A 24,487-nucleotide genomic window follows, 5' to 3' on the forward strand; every position below is an offset into this window, starting at 1 on the left:
CACCCTCACCTGTACTGTCTCCCTCATCTGTCATGTATATCACTATCACCTGACCTATCGTGCCCACCTGTGCTCTCACCCTCACCAGTCATGTAGATCACTATCACCCTCACCTGTGCTGTCACCCTCACCTGTCATGTAGATCACATTCACCACCTATGCTCACTATTGCCCTCACCTGTCCTATCACCCTCACCTGTGCTCTCTATCGCCCTTACCTGTCATGTATATCACATTCACCTGTGCTGACACCCTCACCTGTCATGCATATCACTATCACCTCCTGTGCTCTCTATCGCCCTCACCTGTCATGTATATCACATTTGCATGTGCTCTCTATCGCCCTCACCTGTCATGTATATCACTATCACCCTCACCTGTACTGTCACCCTCACCTGTCATGTATATCACTATCACCTGACCTATCGCGCCCACCTGTGCTCTCACCCTCACCAGTCATGTAGATCACTATCACCCTCACCTGTGCTGTCACCCTCACCTGTCATGTAGATCACATTCACCACCTACAGTATGCTCACTATTGCCCTCACCTGTCCTATCACCCTCACCTGTCCTATCACCCTCACCTGTGCTCTCTATCGCCCTCACCTGTCATGTATATCACATTCACCTGTGCTGACACCCTCACCTGTCATGCATATCACTATCACCTCCTGTGCTCTCTATCGCCCTCACCTGTCATGTATATCACTATCACCACCTGTGCTCTTTATCGCCCTCACCTGTCATGTATATCACTATCACCACCTGTGCTCTCTATCGCCCTCACCTGTCCTATCACCCTCATCTGTCATGTATATCACCCTCCCCTGTCATGTATCACTATCACCACCTGTGTTCTCTATCACCCTCACCTGTCATGTATATCACTATCACCACCTGTGCTCTCTATTGCCCTCACCTATACTCTCTCTCACCAGTAAAGGTGCGTACACAAGGGGGCGATTATTGCAAATATCGCTGGAAATATGGTCGCTGAGCGACCATATTGCCAGTGATTGGAGTGTGCACCAGCGATAAATCGCCGGGTGCGTGCTCTTGTTTTCAGCCCCTGAATGGTCGTTGGACGGAGGAGCATGCAGACTTCCACTGCCTCTTCTCCCGGTAGTGTGACATTTTCCTCTGCGACCATCTCTGGTCGCAGATGAAAACGGGACACTAAGCAATATGATTGCTGAGCAATTTTTTGCTAGCAATCATATTGCCCTGTGTGTACGCACCTTACCACATTCTCCCTTATGCTGGCTATCCACCTCACCTATCCTAATACATTCACATGTGCAGTATATCACCTTCACCTGTGCTTTTTATGGCTGGATACACACCTACAGATATATCCGTCCAATTTGCTCTCAAATGGCGGAAAACAGACAATGGTCAGAGAAATTGGTTTAATTTAATTTAACAAATTCATACAAATAATTGTTTTTGTCTGTTTTCCAGCATTTGGGAGTCAAATGTTGTCATTTACTTATATACATTTCCAGATATTTGTTCCCACCAGACAGATTGGGCAGATACATCTTTAGGTGTGTACCCAGCTTAACACTCTTCCCTTTGCTAGCTATATCCCTCACATATGTTTCATGTCACTTTCCCTGTGTGCTATTTCACACTCACCTGTGCTCACTCTCACCTGAGCAGTTACTCTCATTTGTGCTGTTTATCACCCTCCTCTATCAAAAGGTGCCCATACACTGAGGCGATTTGGTCCGATTGGCCTGTGAAATCGGACCAAATCGCCTATCCCTGACATGCAGTCGGGTCCGATGCGCGGTCTCGTGCTCATTGAACTCGACAAGGTGGTCGGACCGGCTGGCCGTCTGACCAACCGTTCTGGGACCTCCCTCCAGGCGGCAACGCACAATGGATCGCATGCGTCCCTGCCGCCCGGAAGGTCCCGGCGTCTTGCAGGGTATCGGGTGTCCGAACACTGCTGTGAGACGTTTCAGCAGTGTATGGGCACCTTTACTCAGGGTTGCCTACCTGACCCTCTCCTTCAGGGAGAAAATGCTCTGTTCCTGGACTTCCCTGGTAATTTATGAAAAAAAGGTGAAACACCTTTCTTATCAATTACCTAGCTCACCACAGGTGATGGCAATCATACATTACCAGGGAAGTCCAGGAACAGAGCATTTTCTCCCTGAAGGAGAGGGTCAGGTAGGCAACCATGATGATTCCAACTACTTTTTACCACTATGAGGAGGTGAGGTACAGCCAGTGACCACTAGAGCACTGGTTCTCAAACCCGGTCCTCAGGACCCCACACAGTTCACATTTCCTAGGTCACCCGGCAGATGCACAGGTGTACTCATTACTCACTGACACATTTTAAAAGGTAGAGCTAATTACTTCACTTGGAGACCTGCAAAACATGGCACTGTGTGGGGTCTTGAGGACTGAGTTTGAGAACCTGCGCACTAGAGGCCACTCCGACAACAGAAAGTGAATTTTTTCCCAGGGACACTGATCTGTTTGAGACTTGGTGGATATTGCTGTGAAGACAGAGATTGGGGGTAGGAGCAGGTGTGGGGTGGGTAGTTTGTGGGCTACAAAAGTCACAGCTCAAAGTGAAAGCCGTCATTTTGATGGGCTTTTAACTAGTGCTATATATATCAACCTGACATGCATGTACTGCAGTGGTGTTAAACTCATCCCAGCATACCCTGCCACAGTTTTAGCAATCCATTATATAAAATCTGTGGCAGGGCATGCTGGGATGTGTAGTTCATCATCAGCTGGAGGGCCATGAGTTTGACACCACTGATGTACTGTATGCAGGGTTGCCGACTTTGAAATGCTCCTCTCCGGGAGAAGCCCGGAGAGGAGACTTTCATTACCCGTTCGGGGGGCGGGGCTTGACTGTGACATCATTAAGCCCCGCCCCCATTTCGGAACATACCCGAAATTGCTGATCTCTTTGGAGGGGGCGGGGCTAAAATGACACGAGTGTGTCGTTTTAGCTCCGCCCCCTCCTCTGAGACCCGCGGATTGCGGCATTTAAATGCCGCGATCGGGGGGCTCAATGGGGGTCCCCCTGATTCCGGGAGGGTTGCCCACCCTTCCGGGGGGGGGGCCGGGAGGGGGACCCGATTTTCGGGAGACTCCCGGTAATTCCGGGAGGGTCGGCAACCCTGACTGTATGTGTTGTGTTATACTTACCTGTGCCAGGTGACCTGCTGTATATTGCTTTCACTGTATATGTAGTGTTACACTTATCTGGGTACTTATATGTTAGTTGGCACCCACTATAGTTACTACGCTCATACCCCCCTATCCATGTCGGCATGAAGTTGACTTTATATAATGTGGCGAGCCCTGCGAGGGGACGCGGAAAACTAAGCAAATAGCTTAGTGGGCGCCCAACTAACATGTAAGTACCCTTATCTGTGCTGTATAACACTCTCAGCAACGGACTAGGCCGCCGAATTGGCCCTGGCATTTGTGCATGCACGCGACCTCTCAGGGCTTGCAGGAGAGAGGGGAATAGCGGCGTGTGATCACCTTGCACGAAGCATACCTCCCAACATGACCCTCTCCAGGAGGGCCACATTGCTCTGTTTCTGGACTTTCCGCTTAATGTATGATTGCCATCACCTGTTTTCAACAGGTTTACTAATAAGAAAAGGTGTTTCACCACAGGTGGTGGCAATGATACATTAAGAGGGAAGTCCAGAAACAGAGCATTGTGTCCCTCCTGGAGAGGGTCATGTTGGGCGGTATGACGAAGAAATCATCCCACCTGGCCATCAGCATTTGCCAGACGTGCCAGATGGCTAGTCCGGCCCTGCCTGTGCTGTATGTCGCTATGAGGGGTTACACTGTATGGGTGTACTATAGGGTTACCACCTAGTCCCTTTAATTCCGGACACATGTTAATTACACAGGTTCTGTGGCAGTTTAAAATCAGGTGAAGTGGAGTCTTGAAGACAGCCAGCCACAGAACCTGTGTAATTAATATGTGTCCGGAATTAAAGGGACTAGGTGGTAACCCTAGTGTACTATATATGTAGTGTTACACTTACCTGTGCTGTATATCGCTCTCACCTGTGCTGTATGTCACTATGGCTCTTATTCAGATCTGATCGCAGTACAAATTTGTTTGGAAAATGGGCAAAACCATGTGCACTGCTGGTGTGGCAGATGTAACATGTGCAGAGAGAGTTAAATTTGGGTGGAGTGTGTTGAAACTGAAATCTTAAGCCATGTACACACGGTTGCGATAGGGGCTGATATCGCTGGGAATATGGTCGCTGGCGACCATATTGCCAGTGATGGGAGTGTGCAGGTGCGTGCTCCCATTCTCAGCCCCGTTCTAATCGCAAGCTCCTGCGACCAGCTGATTACCTCCGCGGCACCGCCAGCAGAGGTTCCCTCTGGAGAGAGGAGACACTGAGCAATATATCTCCCCCGTGTATACGCACCTTTAAATTGCAGTGTAAAAAATAATGCAACCAGTATTTACCCTGCACAGAAACAAAATAACTCACACAAATTTTTTCTGCACATGTTACATCTGTACACTATGGGCCTTATTTTGGTTCATTTTTTCTGACAAAATCCTTCTTAGATGGGCAAAACCATGTGCACTGCAGGTGGGGCAGGTGTCACTTGTGCAGAGAGAATTAGATTTGGGTGGGGTTTTACTTCAAAGTGAGATCTATATTGCAGTGTAAAAATAAAGCAATCAGTATTTTCCCTGCACAGAAACAAAATTACTCACCCAAATCTAATTCTCTCTGCACAAGTTACATCTGCCCCCCTGCAGTGCACATGGTTTTGTCCATCTAAGAAGGATTTTGTCAGAAAGAATGAACCAAAATAAGGCCCTATATGTACTATATATGTAGTGTTACACTTACCTGTGCTTTATAACAACGATTATTAACAGATTAACAATCCCAAAACAGATTGGTAGGCAGTGTAGTGGGGGCGACGGCACTCGGATCAAATAAACGACACGGCAGACGTAGTTTACCAATGTTTCGTGGCCAGAGTTGCCACTTTATCAAGGTGCCAGTGAACTGGCAACTCTGGACACGAAACGTTGGTAAACTACGTCTGCATTGTCGTTTATTTGATCCGAGTGCCGCCGCCCCCACTACACTGTATATATATAACAGTTTTACCCAGAACTCTGCTTGTGAAACAAAATATCTTGCTGCGGTGCCTTCCAGGGAACTCTAGGATCCAAAATAACCAGCAGGAAGAAGGCGGCACTCTCACAGACTTGTATTGAAGTTTAAAAGTCCTTTATTTCAGCGGTCCTACGCCATTACGGAGTTACCTCCGTCATCAGGGACACCTTCTTCCTGCTGGTTATATATATATCTATATCTATCAGTGGGGGAGGAACTAACACTCCAAACGACTTGAAATAAAAAGCACTCTAGGCAGACGTCTATTGACAATGTTTCCTTGCTCTTTAATGAGCAATTTCTTCAGGTCGTAACACCTGTTGCTCATTAAAGAGCAAGGAAAGTTGTCAATAGACGTCTGCCTAGTGTTTTTTATTTCAAGACGTTTGGAGTGCTACTTGCTCCCCCACTGCTCTACATTTCTAAACTGAAGCGGGCACCCAGTGCAGCACAATTAACTTCAGGGAGAGCCTGATCCCCATCCTCTTCTAGGGTTAATTTTTGTTGGAAGCCAATTGACCTACCAGTCTATTTTTGGATTGTGGGAGGAATCCAGAGTAAACCCAGACAAACACAGGGAGAATATACAAACTCCACACCATTATGGCCATGGTGGAAATGGAACCCATAATCTCAAAGCTGTGAGGCAGTAACGCTAACCATTACACCATCCGTACTGTCCTATGAGGGGTTACACTGTATGCGTGTTTTATATATGTAGTGTTACTCTCACCCGTGCTGTATAACAAGGAGGGGTTATACCGTATGTTATACTCACCTTAATGGTAGAGATAATCTTTATAGCACTTAGAAGACCCTTGGCATTAACCTGTCTATGGCACTGGGGCGGATTGTCTGTAACAGGTATATAGTATTACTGTATCTTGCACCTGAGTACTTACCTGGCTGGATATAGATGTGTGGTCACATGATCTGCTGGGACCATAATGCATCACCTGTATCCTGTCTCCTGTATCCATGTTTCCTAACAATCAGTGTGCTGCCTTTTAATGTAATTGTGACCTACGTTTGACCGCTGCCTGTTCTCCTATGGAAGATGCTGCTGTCATGTCTCTATATGTATATTCTATATGCTGAGATCGCCTAGTCTAATGGTCATATGTAATTCTGTGTCTGCTTGTATTGTATGGGTACTGCTGAGCTACTGTATTCTGTTATCAGGCACGTGTGATATCTGCTAGTATATTACAATCTGCTCCAGTACATAGTACTGTGCATTGTTCCCTCCTGTGACACTCTTACTGGGGTGTACGTGACAAGTAATCGCAGACAGCAGCTGGTGTGCAGGAGAGATTAGCGCAATCCAGGCTGGACAGCTCCCAGTGCGTAGCTCCTCTGCTGCACTAGAGGTCAATTGTAGGCAGCTGCACAGCTGTGGGGTATCTCGGTGTGCCCCTAGATTTCTGCCAGTTTATCTGGGTATGTGGAGTGACACCCAGAGAGGGGGAGATGGGCACAGTGTGTTACCTGGGAGGTACACCAAATGATGACTGAGGCAAGGCAGAGGGCAGATGTTCTGGGTAGCCCCTCTGCTGGAAGCTGTGTGCTGCATTTTGCACCAGCTCGGAGATGGCAGATTCCTGGGTGCGTCAGACACTGGGAATTTTGAATTTCAGTGGAAGCTAAATTTACAGATGCAATCCAATCACCTGCACACTGCAGAATTGGCCCAAGTGGTTGCGGGGTATGGAACCCATGAGCCGGTTCCCCATGTTGTCGGCGGACCACCCATGCTGCAGTCGTTTCTTAACCAGTATCAAGTATCTTTATTCCCAGATTGCCCAGCAAAGCCTACAGGGATGGATGACTTCTGCAATGCCCATATTTCTGCACATAATCTGAGTGTAAGGTCATAGGGTCAGGTACCTTCTAGTGCTCAGTAATGCTTCTGATTCAACTTTAGGGTGCAGTGTTCTAGAATACTGGTGGGATATAATAGGTTAACTAGGTCGAGCCCAAATGCTTGACTTTTTTTCACAAGGTCGACATGGGGAAAAGGTTGACCCAATCAAGTTTGCTAGGGCAGTGTGATACTGCCAGAAGCATTGTGGAGATTGGTCACCTCGAGAAGGCTGTAGCCCAGGGCTGGGCAACACCGGCCCTCCAGATGTTGATAAACTACACATCCCAGCATGCCTTGCATCAGTTTCAGCATGGCCACATAGCAAAACTAATGCAAAGCATCCTGGGATGTGTAGTTCATTAACATCTGGAGGGCCGGTGTTGCCCAGCCCTGCTGTAGCCTATGGGCCCTCCCCAGAAATGTCCGCAGTACATGTGTGGTCAGTGGGACCTCACGTGTGCAGGATTCCTGAGTGCATGCCATGGACTGGCGCGCCGTCGTACTTCTAGCCAATGTATGTGTATTGCTGACATCTTACCCAGATGTAGTAAATGATAAATGGCCCCTATGTGCACATCATTTAGTGGCAGATTAATCCGAGCTTGGCGAGAGCATTACTACCAACCAATCCGTCTCTAGCTGCCATGTTACAGGCTGTGTATGACAGATGTTACATAGGAGCTGATTGGTTGGTCTCTTCACGCTGCCGTTTTAGGAAAAGCACCTTGTGGAGACTGAGAGAGTAACGGTGCTAAACAGGATGTATACTGAGAGCCACCATTGTGTCCAACAATGAGCTCCAAAGCCAGTACATAGCTTACAACTGGGGTAGCCAACCTTAGTCCTCGAGAGCTACCAACAGTGCATGTTTTGCAGGTCTCCTCACAGAATCACAAGTGAGCTAATTAGCTCCATTTCTGTATCTTTTAAAATGTGTCAGTGATTAATGAGTGCAGCTGTGCAGCAGCTAGGTTGTCTGGAAAATGTTGGTAGCTCTCGAGGGCTAGGGTTGGCTACCACTGGCTTAGAATGTGTCCTTTATGATGTTTCTGAATTTGATCGGTCCCCTAGTGTGTTCGCACAGGGGACTGATGTTTTTTCCCTGCCCATAATCTATTATGCGCATGTGCAGGGCTTCTGTGTGGGCGCCTTCCCCAACCTGCACCGTCGATGTGGAGCTCGTGCAGGGGGTGGTCGGCGGCGGTGCTCTGACATGGGAATGCCCAGCGTTTGGCCCATGACGCAGAGTGTCGGGGCGGGTGGTTGATTTCACATAACGTCAGCTGCCTGCCCTCTCTTTGTCCCAGAGCCCGCAAATATAAGTCTCCACTGAGCCCAGGAGAAATCATTCGATGGTCGCTGACCATCGAATGATTTCTCCTGCTGCGGGCACATGCAAGGGATACGGCCCAGGGTGGGGGCCTTTTTTCGGTGGGGCGGGCACTCTGGGACTTTGTAAGCTGCGATCTTTGCAGCTTACCAAGTCAACCAGAATCGGACTCTATGTCTGTAAGTTTCGGATGTGATGGAGGCTGACCATGGCATTATACAGGGTGAGTGGCGGGTGTGCTCTCTAGCCCATGACCCCTCTAGGGTGAGATGTTTTACCAGCGCTGTTGGGCTGGGTATAAAACACTGATGGACAGAATGGTGACAGATTCCTGTGAGTGTTCTAACCCTCTCCTAATGGGTTACTCTGGTTCACTCCTTCTGGCAAATTCCTTCTCAAATGGACAAAGCCATGTGCATTGCAGGTGGGGCAGATGTTACTTGTGCAGAGAGAGTTAGATTTGGGTGGGGTTTTACTTCAAAGTGAGATCTATATTGCAGTGTATAAAATGACCCGAAAGTGAAGAAGAAAAGTACTCTCTTCTGTTTGGGGGCACTCCTTAAATGTCAAAAAAGGTTTTTAATAAAATTTAACTTTTAATGGTTCCATTAAAAATGTTATTAGACATACAGTCTAAACAGTTTCAGATGAGTCAATTTATCAATCAATAAGTTATGTCGAGCTGCTTAGTGTGACAAAGTTAGAGATACAGAGCCAATCTAGGTATTTAATTGCGTAGGTAACCGTTACAAGAGAGGGGGTATCAAGAGTAGAGATGTATATCGGAGATAAATGACACTCACAGTCGTAAAGATTGCGGAAGCTGCTGCTGACTCTCTCAACCGTCCTGGTTCTCTGAGAGTTAGTGAGCGTTCGGCAATTTTTTAGCTGTATGTACAGAGTGTCAGAGTTAGAAAAAGTGGGGTGTCTGCTTTCTCCCTTTTAGTAGTGCAAATACCCTGTTATGTTTAACAGTGCAGGGTTAGGTGCTAATCAATACTTTCTGGAGATGAGAGTACCCCTAAGGAAAGGGATGTGTAAGAGGGATATAGTAAAAATATGCGTCTTACTCTTGGGGGTAGGTGTGCTGCTTTCTGCTATGTGCTGTGTGATTAAAGCATTGGTTGCAGATTAGCGGCACCTGCCTCTTATCTGCGTGAGTAGGTAGATGGGGAAATAGAGTATAGATCAGAGAATAGAAGCAAAGGTGGGGAGAAAAACTGCTGTTAGCGGTGTGCCAGCTGAAGTTATTGCAGTGTTTTAAATGATGAAAAGTAGTGGTTACCGCCGCTTACCTAGTGGCCTCTGCCCGGTATTTTGTCATCTAAGGTCCAGATCTGCAATGAGCCGTCAGTGCGGCATGGAGTGGGGATGAGCCGCTTGTGCGGCTTGGTCAGACGGCCGTTTCGCTGGGGGTTGAGCTTCCTCAGTGTCCGACGGATATATCGGGCATATCCGGCCTGGTGTTTGTCATCACACTCCCTCCCCTAATACGGGCATATCCGACCTGTTGTTGTCATCACACTCCCTCCCCTAATACGGGCATATCCGGCCTGGTGCTTAAGTCACACCCCCTCTAATACAAGTCTGAGTCCCGTCAGTTCCCCCACCCCGCCTCTGATAGTGAGCGAAGGGACTGAGCCCCAGATTTTTCTCCCCTGATAGTGAGCGGAGGGTCTAAATCCCGGCAGCCCTCCTCTCCCAATAGTGAATGTATGGTCCGAACACCCCCCCCCCCTCCCTGCCGATAGTGAGCAGAGGTTCTGAGTCCAGTCCCACCCTGATAGTGAGCAGAGGGTTTGAGTCCTTGCAGTCCCCCCCTGATAGTGAGTGGAGGGTCTAAGTCCCGGCAGTCCCCCCCCCTCCCTTGGGTTGGCTGCCCTGACTATGGTACTATATTTGCTGGACCTGGTTTAATAACGGGGAAAAGTTGGTTACATGAAGACACTTAGGGGGGAAATTTACTAAGATGTGTATTCTACTTGAATCTACTTCTTATTTATTTAGCAGCCTCTAGGAGATAGTAGACAGGATCTGATTGGTTGCCCATAGCAACATCACATGTGAAGTAGAAGAGAGTCTGCACTGACCATCTAAGAACACTGGCGCAGCACCTCCTAGAGCCCCCCCCCCCGCACCAAACCCTTCCAGTCCCCCCGTCACCTTTGCTCTGGCAATCGATACGCCGAGCTCCCCTGACCTGCCCGCCAGCTAGCCGTCACTCATTTTACAGTGATGTCGGCGGCAGGCTCGGGTATGGTCGGCACGGCTCGGGGGGACTCAAAAGCGCTCAGGCACCCGAGTCCTCCCGAACCGCCGCGAACATCCCCCAGCCTGCCGCCGACTTCACTGCTGAATGTGACAGACGGCTTAGGCAGCGGGGACAGCGTCAGCAGCGAAGCTCCGTCGTGGCTTCTAACTTTCTGTGGTGGGTTTTGCTGGGGCAGGACAAACCTGCCCTCCTAGGTTTGTCCTGCCCCAGCAAAACCCACCACTCAAGGGGTTAAGGCAATACCAGATTTATTCTGTTTCTCCTCAGTATTCATTGTTGGACAACCTGCTCCTGGTTTCCTGCAGCATCTGTAGTGTTATCTGCCCAGAGTCCTGCCCAAGGGAGTCCTGGGCGTGGAAATAACTCTATGATATTCTGCGTCTTTGACTGTAGATGATTCTCCTATTAGCTGATTGATTCCCCATTATGCTGTAACAAGATTGTCCTGGAGCAGAACCTGTTCTACTGCAGCCTCTGATGCTGAACTGAGATCTAATTATGAAAATTAGAATGTCCCCAATTGTCACGTCCTCAGGCCGGCCACAAACCTGCGGTTGTGCGGTCGGCCGTTGTGTCCTTGCCGGAGTGTGGATGTGGGGACCTTTGTGCTTGTAACAATGAATCTATCACATTGTACAGACTTCCGTTCTTGTAGGAATAATCCGTCTCAATCTGGACATGATGAGCGGAGAGGGCGATTAAACTGTGGAATAAATACATAGTGGCCCTTATTTAGATCTGATCACAGTACAAATTTGTTCTCAAAATGGGCAAAACCATGTGCACTGCAGGTGGGGTAGATGTAACCTATATAGAGAGAGTTAAATTTGTGTGGAGTAAATACTGGCTGCATTATTTTTACACTGCAATTTAGATTTTAGTTTCAACACAAAACTGAAATCTAAATTGCAGTGTAAAAATACTGCATCCAATATTTAACCTGCACAGAAACAAAATAACTTAACTCTAACCCTTTTTTTATACATGTTACATCTGCCCCACCTGCAGTGCACATGGTTTTGCCCATTTTGAGAACAAATTTGTTCTGTGATCAGATCTGAATAATGGCCATTATTAGGGACCAGGGACCAGCAGAGGTGTGTTTGGGGGTATGATGGAGCAGCAGAGCCGTGCCTGGGAGAGGGGCTGTTTGGGGGTATGAGAGACCAGCAGTGGCGTGCCTTGGAGAGGAGCCTTTTGGGAAGTATGAGGGACCAGCAGAGACGTACCTGGGAGAGGGGCTGTTTGGGGGTATGATGGAGCAGCAGAGCCGTGCCTGGGAGAGGGGCTGTTTGGGGGTATGAGAGACCAGCAGTGGCGTGCCTTGGAGAGGAGCCTTTTGGGAAGTATGAGGGACCAGCAGAGACGTACCTGGGAGAGGGGCTGTTTGGGGGTATGATGGAGCAGCAGAGCCATGCCTGGGAGAGGGGCTGTTTGGGGGTATGATGGAGCAGCAGAGCCATGCCTGGGAGAGGGGCTGTTTGGGGGTATGATGGAGCAGCAGAGCCATGCCTGGGAGAGGGTCTGTTTGGGGGTATGAGGGATCATCAGAGTCGTGCCTGGGAGAGGGGCTGTTTGGGGGTATGAGGGACCAGCAGTGGCGTGCCTGGGAGAGGGGATGTTTGGGGGTATGATGGAGCAGCAGAGGTGTGCCTGGGAGAGGGGCTGTTTGGGGGTATGATGGAGCAGCAGAGCCATGCCTGGGAGAGGGGCTGTTTGGGGGTATGAGGGGTCATCAAAGGCGTGCCTGGGAGAGGGGCTGTTTGGGGGTATGAGGGACCAGCAGTGGCGTGCCTTGGAGAGGGGATGTTTGGTAGTATGAGGGACAAGCAGAGGCGTGCCTGGGACTGGGGCTGTTTGGGGGTAGGAGGGACAAGCAGAGGCGTGCCTGGGAGAGGGGCTGTTTGGTAGTATGAGGGACCAGCAGTGGCGTGCCTTGGAAAAGGGGATGTTTGGTAGTATGAGGCACAAGCAGAGGCGTGCCTGGGACTGGGGCTGTTTGGGGGTAGGAGGGACCAGCAGAGACGTGCCTTTGAGAGGGGCTGTTTGGAGGTATGAGGGACCAGCAGAGGTGTGCCTGGGAGAGGGGCTGTTTTGGAGGTAGGAGGGACCAGCAGAGACGTGCCTGGGAGAGGGGATGTTTGGTAGTATGAGGGACCAGCAGAGGCGTGCCTGGGAGAGGGGCTGTTTGGAAGTATGAGGGACCAGCAGAGACGTGCCTTTGAGAGGGGCTGTTTGGGGGTATGATGGAGCAGCAGAGCCGTGCCTGGGAGAGGGGCTGTTTGGGGGTATGAGAGACCAGCAGTGGCGTGCCTTGGAGAGGAGCCTTTTGGGAAGTATGAGGGACCAGCAGAGACGTACCTGGGAGAGGGGCTGTTTGGGGGTATGATGGAGCAGCAGAGCCGTGCCTGGGAGAGGGGCTGTTTGGGGGTATGAGAGACCAGCAGTGGCGTGCCTTGGAGAGGAGCCTTTTGGGAAGTATGAGGGACCAGCAGAGACGTACCTGGGAGAGGGGCTGTTTGGGGGTATGATGGAGCAGCAGAGCCATGCCTGGGAGAGGGGCTGTTTGGGGGTATGATGGAGCAGCAGAGCCATGCCTGGGAGAGGGTCTGTTTGGGGGTATGAGGGATCATCAGAGTCGTGCCTGGGAGAGGGGCTGTTTGGGGGTATGAGGGACCAGCAGTGGCGTGCCTGGGAGAGGGGATGTTTGGGGGTATGATGGAGCAGCAGAGGTGTGCCTGGGAGAGGGGCTGTTTGGGGGTATGATGGAGCAGCAGAGCCATGCCTGGGAGAGGGGCTGTTTGGGGGTATGAGGGGTCATCAAAGGCGTGCCTGGGAGAGGGGCTGTTTGGGGGTATGAGGGACCAGCAGTGGCGTGCCTTGGAGAGGGGATGTTTGGTAGTATGAGGGACAAGCAGAGGCGTGCCTGGGACTGGGGCTGTTTGGGGGTAGGAGGGACAAGCAGAGGCGTGCCTGGGAGAGGGGCTGTTTGGTAGTATGAGGGACCAGCAGTGGCGTGCCTTGGAAAAGGGGATGTTTGGTAGTATGAGGCACAAGCAGAGGCGTGCCTGGGACTGGGGCTGTTTGGGGGTAGGAGGGACCAGCAGAGACGTGCCTTTGAGAGGGGCTGTATGGAGTTATGAGGGACCAGCAGAGGTGTGCCTGGGAGAGGGGCTGTTTTGGAGGTAGGAGGGACCAGCAGAGACGTGCCTGGGAGAGGGGATGTTTGGTAGTATGAGGGACCAGCAGAGGCGTGCCTGGGAGAGGGGCTGTTTGGAAGTATGAGGGACCAGCAGAGACGTGCCTTTGAGAGGGGCTGTTTGGGGGTATGATGGAGCAGCAGAGCCGTGCCTGGGAGAGGGGCTGTTTGGGGGTATGAGAGACCAGCAGTGGCGTGCCTTGGAGAGGAGCCTTTTGGGAAGTATGAGGGACCAGCAGAGACGTACCTGGGAGAGGGGCTGTTTGGGGGTATGATGGAGCAGCAGAGCCGTGCCTGGGAGAGGGGCTGTTTGGGGGTATGAGAGACCAGCAGTGGCGTGCCTTGGAGAGGAGCCTTTTGGGAAGTATGAGGGACCAGCAGAGACGTACCTGGGAGAGGGGCTGTTTGGGGGTATGATGGAGCAGCAGAGCCATGCCTGGGAGAGGGGCTGTTTGGGGGTATGATGGAGCAGCAGAGTCGTGCCTGGGAGAGGGGCTGTTTGGGGGTATGAGGGACCAGCAGTGGCGTGCCTGGGAGAGGGGATGTTTGGGGGTATGATGGAGCAGCAGAGGTGTGCCTGGGAGAGGGGCTGTTTGGGGGTATGATGGAGCAGCAGAGCCATGCCTGGGAGAGGGGCTGTTTGGGGGTATGAGGGGTCATCAAAGGCGTGCCTGGGAGAGGGGCTGTTTGGGGGTATGAGGGACCAGCAGTGGCGTGCCTTGGAGAGGGGATGTTTGGTAGTATGAGGGACAAGCAGAGGCGTGCCTGGGACTGGGGCTGTTTGGGGGTAGGAGGGACAAGCAGAGGCGTGCCTGGGAGAGGGGCTGTTTGGTAGTATGAGGGACCAGCAGTGGCGTGCCTTGGAAAAGGGGATGTTTGGTAGTATGAGGCACAAGCAGAGGCGTGCCTGGGACTGAAGCTGTTTGGGGGTAGGAGGGACCAGCAGAGACGTGCCTGGGAGAGGGGATGTTTGGTAGTATGAGGGACCAGCAGAGGCGTGCCTGGGAGAGGGGCTGTTTGGAAGTATGAGGGACCAGCAGAGACGTGCCTTTGAGAGGGGCTGTTTGGAGGTATGAGGGACCAGCAGAGGTGTGCCTGGGAGAGGGGCTGTTTTGGAGGTATGAGGGACCAGCAGAGGCGTGCCTGGGAGAGGGGCTGTTTGGAGGTATGAGGGACTAGCAGAGACATGCATTTTGCAGCGCTCATTGGGGGTATGCAGCCCATTGTATATTGTTTCTGTACCAGTGGGGTGGGGGCCGCGCTCGGCATGTGCAGTGATCAGGTGTGGATAATAGAATAGACACTGTCTAGGTTGACGGTCACAATGACATTGACAAGGGTCGACACTGACAAAATGTTGACTCATAAAAAAATGAATCTTCACTTTTTTTGGATGTCTGTGTGAACACATGAGCATGTGGACCATCAATTAGCGTAGTGTGGACCCTCGCATGACTCGCTATGCTTCGCTCATTTTACTGTTCCCAATTGGAATGCGTGTCAACCATTGTCATATGTCATATTTTTCTTGTGTCGAACTAGTGCATGTCAACATTTAGTCTGGGGTACTGATAGAAGCAGATGGGATTGGGTAGCATGCACAAGATTTGGTCCCACGTCTGGGGCAGTGACCGTAGCAGCAGGGTTTGGGTAGTGTGCACTAGATTTGGTACCACGTCTGATCCCATGTATGGGATAATGATGGTAGCAGCTGGGTCTGGAAAGCGTGCACTAGATTTGGTACCACATCTGATTCCATGTATGGGGTAATGATAATAGCAGCTGGGTCTGAGAAGGGTGCACTAGATTTGGTACCACGTCTGATCCCACGTATGGGTTTGCGCAGCGAGCTAGGAAAAAAGGTTAAGGTTATAAATGTGTGGGTGGGTAATAATGAAGTTGCAAATGCCTTAATTTTTGTTTAGTCTTACCTCACTGGTATGGCTTTATCCCGGAAGTAAGTGGAAAAGTTATTTTAACGGCTTTATGGAGGAAGCGGCCTCCTGTACTTGGGATATTTGAAGTACTGGCTCACTTGGAAGTAGATAAAGGCGTCAACCGGGTCGTCACCCGGGAGAATAAATTGTTGTGATGGCGAGTCTGGTCCGGACACTTAGGTAGCTTGATGGTGACTGAGCTGGATGGGTCACTTGTGCAGTACACTGACACTAGCAACTTTATCAAGGTGAGTTTGGGTTTGGATAGCGTGCACTAGATTTGGTACCACGTCTGATCCCACGTATGGGGTAATGATGGTAGCAGCTGGGTTTGGGAAGTGTGTACTAGATTTCGTACCACACCTGAGCCCACGTCGGGCAGTGACCGTAGCAGCTGAGTTTGGGCTGTAACAGTTAATTCTGAGCACATTCTGTGCCCTGATATAATGATCCCGGCAGGGAATAATTTGCCCGTTTACACAGCCCTCCTCTCTTCCTCTGGCATCAGATCGGACTCTTCTCCCAGCTCCCTTGTTGCCTATTTCATGGCAGGAAATTGTTTGTTTTCCTATAAATATGAGGATTTTGTTTCCAGACTCATTTATGTGGTAATTGTTCTAGTTGGCAGCCGGCCAGCCGGAGAATCTAGTGCAACATCTGCTGCAAGGATGGATTACCCCAGGTTACAAGTCAGGGTGCAGGGATCGGCTGTGTACAGAATGGGCCAAGGAACATCATCTCCACAGTAATATTATTATAGGAATGTCCTCACCAAGTGTCACTGAGGGGACTTCTCTGTGCCCATCTCTTACCCAGTACTGGTGCCAGTCTATGCCCTTCTGCTGTGTCCCCTTGTCCTGCCCATGGCAGGGCTGGCATACTGTGGCCATAATCACTGGGGGAGGGGGGTGCATTATTGCAGAAGCTTTGACTGCAGGGACTTGCGCACCTTTTTTCGGAGGCTGGTCCAATATTCGAGAGACTCACGGGAGGGTAGGAAAGTATGATATGGCCGTTTTACTCTGCACAGGGGTCTCTCACACCAGGCTCTAACCATTACACATTGTACCCCATTTATTTTGGGCACACTTTCTTTGTGTCGGGTATGTAATGATAAATGCCCAATCTTGGTGGTGATTACTTCTGCCAGGAGCAAACGTTGATAATGGTGTCAGCGGTCTGATAGTAATCCGCTCCTGGGCTTCATCAGATGTTTTCCTATGATACACCAGGTGGCTGGGAAGGCGACACTGCTTATTGGTCTTTATCTCGCCGTTTACCTGGGCGCTGTTACTATGAGCTCAGTGCTGTGCACTCAGCGTTCTGGTAACCCAGGGTGCTGTTCCTATCTGTTCATATACAGCCCCTTTTGCAGAATTACAGCTGTCACATGTCCCAGAGACTTACCCTATAGCATAGTAATGTGCACAGCCAATAGCATTCTTAGGAGTACATATTACTTTATGTCTAAAGAGGTGATGTTGCCCATAGCAACCAATCAGATTCCATCTATAATTTTTCTATTGCATCCTTGAAAATGATGGACGGAATCTGATTGGTTGCTATTGGCAACATCACCACCTTTTTTATTTTTAGATGCATTAGTAAATTTACCCCTTAGACTGGAAAAGTAGCCAGGTAGAAGAGCCAATAGAATCCAGTGAGACGAATGGTATTTGCGGATGTCAGAATATATTAGAAAGGCAACACATGGGGCTAGTTTAGCTAGGCTGCGTACTGAGCAATGTAGGCTAGGGATACCTTCCTGGTTACTACCTGGAAAGAGACGCGCACCTGTTCAGCATTGCACACTTAGTGAGCATTGAAAACCTGTAATGACACACATACCTGGTCAGCATTGCACACCTGGAATGAGACGCACACCTGGTCAGCATTGCACACCTGGAATGAGATGCACACCTGGTCAGCATTGCACACCTGGAATGAGATGCACACCTGGTCAGCATTGCACACCTGGAATGAGACGCACACCTGGTCAGCATTGCACACCTGGAATGAGACGCACACCTGGTCAGCATTGCACACCTGGAATGAGACGCACACCTGGTCAGCATTGCACACCTGGAATGAGATGCACACCTGGTCAGCATTACACACCTGGAATGAGATGCACACCTGGTCAGCATTGCACACCTGGAATGAGATGCACACCTGGTCAGAATTGTACACATGGAAAGAGACGCACATCTGTTCAGCAGTGCACACCTGTAAATCGCAGCACACCTGGTTAGCAATGCACACAGGTCATTTCATAAAAATTTCCTTTTCATGTAACGTTTGTTACCAGTTTTCATGACAAGCTTTGTATGAAAATGAAAGCATATCCTGTACCACACAAACAAAATTTATTTTGCACAAAATATTCAAAACATCTATTCAACATCTAATTAAAAAATTATTATGATCTTTTTCGGCAAAATGTAATGTTTGTTATGGAATGACACACACCTGGTCAGCATCTGGGAGTCGGCAAGAGAGTGAAGGTGATTAGTGTCATCAGTCACCCCGTCACTCAGTTACTGCATACTCCAGACTGGTGAAATCCACCAGGTGAACAGATATTAACCATCCATCCGCCAGCCCGGCGTGAATGAGGGGGATTTACACCTTTCTTGAGAAGGATTTGGTGCCAGCACTACATAATCGGGAGCGGAGGTAATAATCCATCTTTCCTCATAGCTCCATAACAATACTAACTCACTAATATAACTAATAACTATTAGCTACCATTCATATATGGATCTCCAAGATTAGGGATCATCCTTGAGGATTTATGACTATGTGATGTTTTTAAGATATATGACATTTTTCATAGTACTTCGGACAAAGTTTTTTATGAACTATTTTGATTGTGTGTGAAGATATAAATGACTGTACATGTTTTTTTCCGTGAAACTTTGGCTTCTTTACATCCAATCCAGCGCCGAAGTTTCACCCCTTATCCTACATTTCCATATCGTTTTGACTGGAGGTTGTACCAGTCTTTTGGGGAGACCATTGGCTGCAGGAGAAGCACACCCATTTGAAACTCTGGTACTTATGTACTAACTGGGCTGCCGATTTTGAAATCGGGTCCATCGCATCGCATCCGACCATATCGCATGCGATGCGATGTGATGGACCCGATTTTTTCATAGGATTCAATGTTAAAATGGACTGAGTCCATTTTAACATGGAATTCAATGGGAAAAGGGGTCCTTTTCATACCCCTACTATCCAAGTGGGCATGGAGTTGGATATAAACCTGTGGCGAGCGTAGCGAGCCACCGAGCCCGAAGCATGGCGAGCGTACACAGAACACCGTCCCCTCGCGGGGTTCGCTTCGCTCGCCACGCTTCGGGCTCGGTGGCTCACTACGCTCGCCACAGGTTTATATCCAACTCCATGCCCACTTGGATAGTAGGGGTATGAAAAGGACCCCTTTTTCCCATTGAATTCCATGTTAAAATGGACTCAGTCCATTTTAACATTGAATCCTATGGAAAAATCGGGTCATCGCATCGCATGCGATATGGTCGTATGCGATGCGATATCGCATCGCATCTGATTGTATGCCTTAAGTTAAGGCATACAATCAAAAAATCAGCAGCCCAGGTAATACATAAGTACCGAAACTCTTAAACCAAATTGTATCTCCATATTCAGATGTATAACTTTTTGTTGCATGTAAAACCGATTCCATCCCTGTTATATGAGCGGAACTGAGATTGCGTTCCGCAGACCTCTTCTGTCTCCTATCCCTAGCGAATACATTGTTATATTTAGGCTCAATTACCCCTGACTTTAATTAGTTCTGCTCCAACTTTCTCTGTCACCGCAGCAGAAGCATATCCATCCGCATTACTGGAGAGAGCAGACCAGCGGCTTTACGGCTCAGGATTGGTTCTACGATATTAAGGACATTTCTATTTCTGGAAGCGGTCGCTCAGCATTGAGAATAGACATTTTCTGCAATACATGTCCCCAGATGTGTGTAGCTGTCTGCAGAGATTGGAGATCACTAGCCTAATAATGGATCCAATTCTTACAATGGTTCTAAATCAAAGGTGGCAGCAGGACAACTGCTCGTATTAAAGGTCGCCAAGGCTGCAACAAAGTCCCTCCCTGGTGTACATCCTTAGAGATCCTTATCCGTCACCCACTGAACTTTGTACCAGCCCTATAGCAGGTGCAGCGTCTGAGTACGGCCTCCTGTGTGATCCCTATGGCAGGTGCATAGTCTCTGTCTGAGTACGGCCTCCTATGTGATCCTATGGCAGGTGCATAGACTCTGTCTGAGTACAGCCCCTATGTGATCCCTATGGCAGGTGCAGTGTCTGTCTGAGTATGGCCTCCTGTGTGATCCCTATGGCAGGTGGCATAGTCTCTGTCTGAGTACGGCCTCCTACGTGATCCCTATGGCAGGTGCATAGTCTCTGTCTGAGTACAGCCCCTATGTGATTCCTATGGCAGGTGCAGTGTGTCTGAGTACGGGCCTCCTGTGTGATCCCTATGGAAGGTGCATAGTCTCTGTCTGGAGTACGGCCTCCTATGTGATCCCTATGGCAGGTGCATAGACTCTGTCTGAGTACGGCCTCCTACGTGATCCCTATGGAAGGTGCATAGTCTCTGTCTGAGTACGGCCTCCTATGTGATCCCTATGGCAGGTGCAGTGTCTCTGTCTGAGTACGGCCTCCTATGTGATCCCTATGGCAGGTGCATAGACTCTGTCTGAGTACGGCCTCCTATGTGATCCCTATGGCAGGTGCAGTGTCTCTGTCTGAGTACGGCCTCCTATGTGATCCCTATGGCAGGTGCATAGACTCTGTCTGAGTACGGCTCCTATGTGATCCTTATGGCAGGTGCCAGTGTCTCTGTCTGAGTACGGCCTCCTATGTGATCCCTATGGCAGGTGTTAGTTGTCTGCACAAAAGACTGCCTGTAATATTATATTACACTAGCTGCATTCTCAGCAATGTTAGGAGCCATACCTTCCATTAATCTTGTGCACGATAAATAATAGTTTATTACTGATATGTAATCTTAAGGTAAGGGTCCTACACATGTAGCGATGAGCATTCTGACGATGCTAGAAAGAGATAGAGAACTACAAAGCTCTTCAGGAGAGGATAGCAGGGGCGAATTTAGGGGTCAGGCCGCCCCTAGGCACAACCTTTTTGTCCCCCCCCCCCCCACCCTATTTTAATGTAATCATATATGTATATACATTGTTATTTATATAATTCATTAAAAATTTAACTGTAGCCCACCTCAATATTTTTTTAAGCACTCTGGACTGCTCACTGTACGGAGGACCCAGATGGAGGGAGGCACTTATTAGTACAGTGATTAGCAGCACAGTGTCTCCGTCAGTCTCTCTCACAACTGTGACTGACTGAGTGCAGGGAGGATAATGCGCACCGCTCAGCATGCTGGATACACAGCAGCCAATGTGTGTGTGGAATAGCCAATGGGCGGGCGCCGGCAGCAGTGAGCCTGAGCCATTTCTGGACATGCAGGGGACCGCGACCCAGCCACTAAGCGGTGATGTAATGTGCATGGCAGAGTGGGTGCGCAGTGGCAGGTAACGAGCGACACTGCCGCCTACATTTGATAATTCATGTCTACGCCAGCGGCGCTCGTCACTCGCCGCTGCCCACCCGCTGTGCCATGCTGCTATTTAACAGAATGTCAGCCTGCCTGCCGCCCTTAATGGTGCCGCCCTGAGGCCGGTGCCTCACAGGCCTAGGCACAAATCCGGCCCTGGAGGATAGATATGGTATATTTCCAGCCCTCTGCAGCAGCGATGTACGTTGCCTCTCTCTACTTAAATTGCAGACGAAACTCATTATGTAATGTGATAATCTGCCAGATATGACCTATATATCATGGCTCACTAAGCGGGCCACATATAATCTGCTTCCTCCCTCTCCTAGCACAGACCCTGGGAACAGAAGGAAAGAACTTGTCGCAGTGGTTTGGAGACAAGAATGTAAAATGAATGAGAGGGATTTCCTCTAGTCGTGCGGTTGTACCGTCTTGTGCACTGGTCTCCTCTGGTCCTTGGTTCAGCACCTGTGTGTCATTAGTGGGAAGTCCAGCCGTGCGGTTGTACCGTCTTGTGCAATGGTCTCCTCTGGTCCTTGGTTCAGCACCTGTGTGTCATTAGTGGGCAGTCCAGCTGTGCGGTTGTACCGTCTTGTGCAATGGTCTCCTCTGGTCCTTGGTTCAGCACCTGTGTGTCATTAGTGGGAAGTCCAGCCGTGCGGTTGTACCGTCTTGTGCAATGGTCTCCTCTGGTTATTTGTCATTTGCAAACATTTGGTTCTGCAGATACTGATTTGGTTAATGCCCAGATTATATACAGGATTGGACTTTATACGTATTTTGAGGGTTTAAAACCTCTTTGTAGTACCTTGGTTAAGTAACTTGTATAACATAGTTCTCTTCATAGGATACCTGGGAGAAAGAAAATATGTTACGTTTTAAGGTGCCTCTACAGTGGCAAATGCAGGGTTTCTAGAGGGGGGTTCCCAAATGTCATCTACAATCTCACCAACCAATTGCCCTCTTTGCAATATTAAGAAACTAGTTGCATCTTTAGCCTTTATTTAGCACAACAAATTGTTGCCCTTTGCTGTGTACTATGTTATTATCTCCGCTACCCCCAGCAGTAACAGTCTGATGCCCGGGATGAGACCAGCTGGGTGAGGACAGGGCCGATATGAATAAGTGATAGACAGTAACCCTTTCCTGTTGGGGATCTTTTGTCACGAATGTTTTGCACTGCGCACCACAGCTGGTGCTGGGGGGAGTCAGAGCTCTCGGGTTTCCCCGCAGGATCCTGCACAGCAGCAGCGCCTCTTATTTTCCTTCTGCTTCGCTGTCTAGCGATTGTTTTCTATCCCAGAACTCCATGGGGAGACAGACTGCATTCTGTGTCCCTGTCCCATCCTGTGCAGGAGTCATCAGCACGTGCTGTAAATAAACTGCCTGATTTAATCGCGCCCTGTTTCGGAGCCTGCCGGATGAGGCTCGGGTGACGCGTGCCATGTGTGCAGTCACACTGCGTGTTTGTAAGCATGTCTTCTCCACGTGGCCGGGGGCCTATTAAGTGTATTTATGTATGGGAGTTCTTATGTTGTGTCTAATGAATACCTGAACGCAAAGCGGCTGATTTATCTATATACTGCTCATGCATACGGCCGTTAATACACATGTGCAAGGCCAACTGCGATGAAGTCCTACTACAACTTTTTCTGTATGCATGCAGTTCACAAGGGGATTGGCAGGAAGTATGCGTTGGGGGGGGGGGGGGGGGGGGGGGGGGGGGCTTCCATTTTGTGGCAGTGCTAAGAAAAATGCAGAAAGTGTCTGGGGGAAATGCTGTGTGCCAGAGCATTTCAGGGGAGGGTGTCTGACATCAGCTCCAGACGGAATATACCTTTATACATCGCACCGCCGATTAAGTCCAGGGCTACATGGTGCCTGTGATGACTGGTGCCCTGTGTAATAATCATTTGATGATAAGCCTGTACAGTGGATCCCTGACTCCTCCCCTGTTGTTGGTCCCAGCCTCCTTCCTAGGATAGGTCCTCTCAGCCTCCATGTCCCGGGCTCCCCTCACCTGTCATTGCTCCCAGCCTCCTTCCTAGAACGATAGATTTAGGCTAAAATATCATGCGCTAAATTAGCAGCCCTGGTAACCACTTCCCAAAAAATTGAAGAACCACTTCAAAGAAATTTTTACATACAATACCATAGAGAGTTTGGCAAGTTTCCAAGGCGCTCAGAAATATTCAATTCTTTTTTTAAGATTATATACCCAAAAAGAAAAGCAAGGCCACAATAGTGTAATATTGTTTAACAATAATGATACAGTGACTTAAGGTTATATCAATGTTGACCAAATGTTTCAGTCTACATATCAAGTAGACAACAGCGCATAATGTGAGAGATGGTATACCTCACTATGGATAGAACTTTCCTTTTATTCCTCTCCTTGGATGAAGTGTGTCTTTAAAGGATAAAAGAGACATGCATGGTGCTGTATACACACTTTAATAAAACATAATAAAAACAGATACTTGGTCCCCCGAGTCCTTTCACTGGTCATTTGGAAAACCAGTGAAAGGACTCGGGAGACCCCTTACCATCAGTGCCAGATTAAGCCTTCGGGGGGCCCGGGGTACTTTAGACAGGGGGGCCCCCTTGCACTTGTCATTACTGGCCGCAAACTGCATGGGAGAATATTACACTGTCAAAACACAGAGTAAAGGCAGAATAAACTTGATCAATGGGTAACTGCAGGAATTATATATATAATATATATATATATATATATATAAAAAACACACACACGCTCACACACATATATATATAAATACATACCACATGAAAAGCCTGTGTTTGTCCCTCTGCACCTTACTCTGTAGGAGACCTCACAGTCCTAGTGCTGCCTCTGATTAAAAACCCTCCCATGACTAAACTGCTGCTGTTCTCCATGGGCCTGAGAAGCATGTAATGAGCTCCACCAATCAGAGCTCAGCACAAACCTCTCAGCCTCTGCCCTCTGGTGCAAAGTGTCATGGGACTTAATCAACTCCCAGTAATGCACAGCACACTCGTGCAATCAGTGTGCCTAAGCTCCCGATGCTCAGCACCATTAATCATTGTCACATTGGCAGATAGGTGAAGCTACAGCACTACCCCACTGCCAAGCACAA

The 24,487-nt window shown here is 49.2% G+C and overlaps 1 protein-coding gene across 5 annotated transcripts in view; it reads left to right on the plus strand.

Annotated features, from left to right (window-relative positions):
* The window catches only part of EML5 (EMAP like 5), a 114,404-nt gene that overhangs the window by 796 nt on the left and 89,121 nt on the right, over positions 1-24,487 (plus strand). The gene's annotated exons all lie outside the window — the stretch shown is intronic.

The sequence above is a fragment of the Crinia signifera genome, chromosome 12, assembly GCF_055691185.1.
Source record: "Crinia signifera chromosome 12, ASM5569118v1, whole genome shotgun sequence".
Taxonomy (NCBI): Eukaryota; Metazoa; Chordata; class Amphibia; order Anura; family Myobatrachidae; genus Crinia; species Crinia signifera.